General features: G+C 39.4%; 1 long non-coding RNA gene across 1 annotated transcript; it reads right to left on the bottom strand.

Moving 5' to 3' along the window:
• Positions 1-3,959: 3,959 nt before the first annotated feature.
• LOC122563121 lies at positions 3,960-5,039 on the bottom strand. Its single transcript, XR_006315489.1, has 3 exons — positions 4,949-5,039; positions 4,472-4,576; positions 3,960-4,042 (listed from the first exon to the last, which is right to left on the bottom strand). It is a non-coding gene; the product is annotated as an uncharacterized LOC122563121 (long non-coding RNA).
• Positions 5,040-6,000: the final 961 nt, after the last annotated feature.

Below are 6,000 nucleotides of genomic sequence, written 5' to 3'. Positions count from 1 at the left end.
TGCTGAAACCAACTATCAAAAAGTCTTGGTTATATTTGAAATTAAATGAAAATGTAGTCTTGTCAAAATACCTAGAAATTGTAAGGTTTGAGAATTTTGATACATGTACAATCTTCAGTGAACACCCCTGTTTCCAACTGATGATGGAGGGAAGCTTGGACCTTGGACATTACCTTGAGGAGCTCTGACATTGATGGCCTCCAACAGCTACACCACATTGTTTTGTGATGGGATATAATGCCAAACAGGAGAAAGCTTTCCTTGTGAATCCTATTGATTTCAATTTTGCACCATCATCTTGATGCTGCACTGGGTCTTGGCCTCAACTGATGTCAGGGGCAACCACCCTCGCATTAACTGTGGAATTCTAAACATGTACAACCATGGTTTTAATGAGGCTTGGAGATGCTGTGAACTGCATCAGGAGGCAGATTATTGCCACAAAAATGATATAAGATAGCACAGTCAACAACAACTTTGCTGATAATTGAGAATAAATTGATGGGGCAATAGTTGACCAGACTTCATGAGATCCAGGCAACATCGAGGACTCCTATGTCCACTCCCTGCCAACTGCCTACCACTGTGCCATCAACTTTGAACCTACTAGTGTGACAGAACACATTCAAGATTGATGATGGCGGAGATGGCACTTTTGGTTCGAGTGTCAACTATCTTGCACTATTGTTTCACTAATCTGTGGGACAGCTCTCATAACTCTAGTACGAGTCCTCAGTTGGAGAATGTGATGAGATTTATTGGCCCTTTCACATGTTTTGTTGCCTGTGTAGAAGATGCATGGATAATTCAATTTTATTTTTTATAATTTTTAATGCAATTGGATACAACTAGATTAGATTAGATTCCCTACAATATAGAAACAGACCCTTTGGCCCAACAAGGCCACATCGACCCCCCAAAGAATAACCCACCCAGACCCATTTTCCTCTGAATGATGCACCTAACACTATGAGCAATTTAGCGTAGCCAATTCGCCTGACCTGCACATCTTTGGACTGTGGGAGGAAACCCAAGCAGATACAAGGAGAATGTGCAAACTCCACCCAGACAGCTACCTGAGACTGGAACCAAACCCAGGTCCCTGGCACTGTGAGGCAACAGTGATAACCACTGAGCCTCGTGCCACCCAACTAATGACTATGTGGACCAGTTTAGAAAGAATTTAAAAGGTAACCATGTTGCTGTGTGTCTGGAGACACAATAGCCAGATTAACTAGGCAGATCTTTTTCCCTAAAGTACATTGGAGAATTATATTTCTAATGGCAATTCAGTAGTTTTATGATCAACACTTCAGGCACTTTTTGTTTGTATTCCAGACTTGACTGAATTTAAAATCCCCAGTTGCCATGTGTGAACTTAAACACTTATCTGTTGATCGTTAATCCCGGATTCTACATTATAAATCCAGTAATATAGCTACTATGCTATTATCATGTATACACTCATGGGACATGGACATTGCTGGCTAGCCAGCATTTTATTAACCATCCCTAATTGCTCTTGACAAAGTGGTGATGAGCTGCCATCTTGAGTTGTGAACCATTCAAAGTTAGAAATATATTAGTCATTCATTGTCACTGGGACAGAATCATGGGAGTGTCTAATTTCTGCACTGTGGCAGCACCGTATCTACAAGACGGTAACAGTTTAAGAAGGTGTATCACTGCCTTTTCTTATTGGCAATGGATGATTAATAAATGCTGGCCTTGACAATGATATTCACATAAATAAATCAGAAAATGGCTCAGAGTAATGCCTGTTTCATTTGATACATCAGTGTTGAATATCTATGTTATCGTCATATTCTGCATTTCTCGCTCTCTCCAGAAATATTTGCCATGAGTTATAAATTTCCATAGACTGCCTGTCCTGGCCAGGCTGTCAACACAGCCTCAGATTTTTGTTTAAGGCCTGATAAACCAAAGACAAAGGAGGGCCTCATGCCCGAAATCCAATATTGTAGACTTGCTGAAAGGTCTTCAGGCAAATGTCCAAAACGAGAAGACTAAAGCCCCCTGTTACTGGGTTTTCCTGATGTTGCTGTTTTTTCCTCATAGCCACATTGTTCGAGTGGTTCTCCAAAGGGGCTCATTGATGCAGAAAGCTAATGGAAAATTGAGACACAGGCTCCATTTGCCCTGGGAAATAGCCAGGATATCCATGGCCAACATAAAGGTAAACATCTCAGTATCATGCATCTCCACACCTTGACCCATGCTCTGAACCTCGGAATTGAACATTTTTCAGATGTAAAATCAGGAACATTTCCCCAATTTGTCTTTCCAATCTGTTTACACTGGCTGCGTAAATGGCTATTTTCCTAATGGACTTCACAGGAAACTGAACACAATCTTTTTTAAAATGGCTAAATGGGAAGAGATCTGTTAAGAGAAATATTAATATTTAAAAAAAACAATGATTTAAAGAGGCATAACAAAAGGCCTGTGGTGGGAATTGTGGGATAATGAGCAAGGCCAATCGAATCAAAGAACCCCTACAGTGTGGAAGCAGTCCATTCAGCCCATCAAGTTCACACTGACCCTCCAAACTGCATCCCATCCAGGCCTATCCCCTTACCCTATCTCTGTAATCCTGTCTTTCCCATGGCTAATATACCTAGCCTGCGCATCACCAATGGGCAGTTTCCCACAGACAATCCACCTAACCTGCACATCTTCAGAGTGTGGGAGGAAACCAGAGTCACCTGGGGATGGAATTAAACCCAAGTCCCTGGTGCTGTGAGGCAGACGTGTTAACCAGCAAGCCACTGTGCCCTATATGTCAAGAGAAATGCCAATTGATATAGGTACTCATTTGAATCTGGGATTGAATGTGTAAAATTCTAAGAATACTCTTTCCTACAAACTTATGTATGTAGTGTAAATAGGTAGTAAACACTTATTGTTTACCAGCACAAGGACTCACTTTTCTCTCCCTGCAATCTTAAAATGATCTACACTATTAAATGACCTGTACTATTAAAGTATCATTGCAGATATTTTAGGAAAATTCTTCCATTTTGTATACGTTGCTGCTTTCATGTCTGGGTGCTGTACATTTGAACAACATTGTTATCATTGGACTTCGTCCATCACGATGAGGGAACATTAACTTGAGCACATGTTGGCCATAATTGCTGTTCGATGAGTTCCAGCTTTACAATCGAGGATAACTGATACTGGCAGTAAAAAGCTATGTGAAATCAAGGGACATCCAGAGGGTGTGTGTGAGCTCATGTGAAAGGGCTAGAAGGCTCCCAAGAAAAAATCAGCTTTCTGCAACTAAAATCCATATTCGTGGCAGAATGAAAATTGGCAGTCATCAAAGAATGCATTTTGTAGCCCAGTTAACTCAATGGCATTTCAGAAAATAAGATTTTAGTGTAGGATATCTTACCTGCAGACTGCTCTGATGACCCCTGAATCAAACACTTTGTTATTCTGTACCATTGATCTCTAAGTCTGAATAAGTCATAGGATAATTATAACCACAATACATGTCTCTAAGTTCATAATTCATTTTGATGTCAGATATCATGTTCTTTTGGCAGATTGGATTGCTTTTTGTGCAGCTTGTTTCATCTGTTACTTATTAAAGGCTTTGTTTTAGAAGTATCTATTACCTTGTCCTCCAACTTTATCATCCTGCCCAATATAGTCATTTATAACAATGACCCAACAGTGCAAATAGCATAAAATAAGGAATATATGTCTTTAAAAGATTTCAAATAAAAATATAAAGCTCACAAAAGGATATTCGTTAAACTTATCCCAAAAAAGTGTTGTGTAACACATAACTCCATGGAATTTATTTTACCATTGAGGTCCCTCAAAATAGAGTTTCCATTATTAAATTCTTGGAGTTCAGCACGTTTTCAAAGAGCATATGGAGAAATGCACAAAATGTTCAACTATCAAGAGGGTTGTCACTGTGTGTAGGGCACTGATGAAGCTGTCAATCATTCCATCATAAGATAATTAACCGTTTTGATATGCAAAAGCTGTTGCATAAGGCATCATCCTGTTTTTGAATAGGAAACAAAAAAGGTTTGTCAAAAAAAAGACTTGCACTTATATCATAATCACGACGCATATTAGAAGTGTTTTAAAACCCAAGAAGGCCTTGTAATTTGGGATGCCAATTTTCCACACAACGAACTCTCACAAATGGTAATGGAATGATGATCAGAGAATCTGCATTTGAAATGGTGATTGCAGGATAAGTGTTGACCAGGACAGTGGGAATAACTCCCCTACATTTCTTCATAACAGTGTCATGGGATACATTAACATCCACACTGGCCAGCAGTCATAGGTGCAGTACTCCATTCAGCAGGTTTGGGAGGGTGTCGACCATGGACGGGAGATCTGCACTATGCGCCAATCTGTCCCTAATCTAAAGCTTAGTTTGCCCCAAACCGTTAGTATTGAACTGTTTAGTTTTGCTTACCTGCTGTACTGTACCAGTAATCTGGATGTAGACATGGGAAAGTAACTCCAACTCTTTATTCACACTGTATGCCCAGATGAGGAAGGATGATCAGCTTGTCTCAGTCTGTTACAACAAATACGTTTCATCTGTTTAGCACATAACTATCATACTTCACTTAAAACATAATGAACTAGATACAAACTGAAGGAGACAAATTACAAGGGTTTCTCGAGCAAACAAGATTAATTTTATTACTGAAAAATAATAATTAACACGAGATCAAACACAAACTCAGGTCATAAACTGAAAAAGAAGTTGGAGAATGCCTAGTACACACGGCAAGGTAGTTCTTTGAATTCTTCAGTTCAGAGAATGACTTAAATTCCAACTATTTAGCTGTGGTTTTGTTTCTTCAACAGTGGCAACGTTTGCAGATATTCTTCAGTTCTCAGCGAATTGTTGCTAATTCAAGTTGCTTTTTCACTGCATACTGACCTTTGATGTGAAACAGGGACTAAGGCGGAGGGAAAAGGGAAAGAGTGTCTTTCAGTTCTTGTTTACGCATTCACTTTTCCTTGTCTCTGCGTTGCTGTCCCAAGCAGTTGTTGATATAATTCTGTTCGTATATTCCCGCGTGTGCTCATCATGTTTCCAAACTGGTAGGTCAGGCTCTCATCTACCAATACGTAGATGTTGAATGAAACATGAATTAAACAGGATGCAAATTACGTGATGTTGACTTAATTGCCTTCAGATGAAATGGTAATTCCAATATGAACAAGTTTTATATATTTCACACTGCCTCACTAGGCTTGCCTCAATCTGTGATCATTTGATCACAGCATCCATTTTACATCACCGTTTTTCCTTTTAAATGCTGCATCAGTCCATTAAATCCTCAGGAAATAAAATTAGATGATGCAAGTTGGACATGTTAACAATTATCCAATGTTACTACAGTCTAGCACAGAGTGTGTATACTAATTCTCCCTCAGTTTCTTATCTCTGATGTCATGATTAAATTGGCAGTTACAAGGCTGAATAATTTCCATTAATCCATTCCTCCTCCAACAGGAATTACCCAAATCTACAAAGCTGGAAGAAAAAGGGCAGCAGGCATGTGGTAACACCACCACCCAAAATGCTCCCCCACTAGTCACCTCACCTAAGACTATGTCAGTGTGTCTTCACCACTGCTAGTCAAAATGCTGGTGTTCCTACTCTAATACCTTCATGAGAGCACTTACATCACAAGAACGGCAGCATTTCAAGAAGAAAAAACTCACCACCACTTTCTCAAAAGCAGATAGGATGAGCAATAAGTTCTGGCTTTTCCAGTGCTTCTCCCATTCTGAGAATGAACTAACATCAAAAGTGCAGCACAAAGGTAACAGCTTAGATTTTTCTGGAAAGTCTTCGAGGGATCTTGAATCCACAAGGACTTTGAGATTAGAGTAGCTCCAACTGAGTCTCAGATGAAAGAAGACATATATTTACATGAAATATTCATTATGTGCCAAACTGTTTCATTGCTCTTTGATTATAAA

This window comes from Chiloscyllium plagiosum, chromosome 26 (genome assembly GCF_004010195.1).
Source record: "Chiloscyllium plagiosum isolate BGI_BamShark_2017 chromosome 26, ASM401019v2, whole genome shotgun sequence".
In the NCBI taxonomy this organism is placed as follows: Eukaryota; Metazoa; Chordata; class Chondrichthyes; order Orectolobiformes; family Hemiscylliidae; genus Chiloscyllium; species Chiloscyllium plagiosum.
The sequence above is the reverse complement of the archived record's forward strand: the minus strand, read 5'-3'. Positions and strand labels throughout refer to the sequence as shown.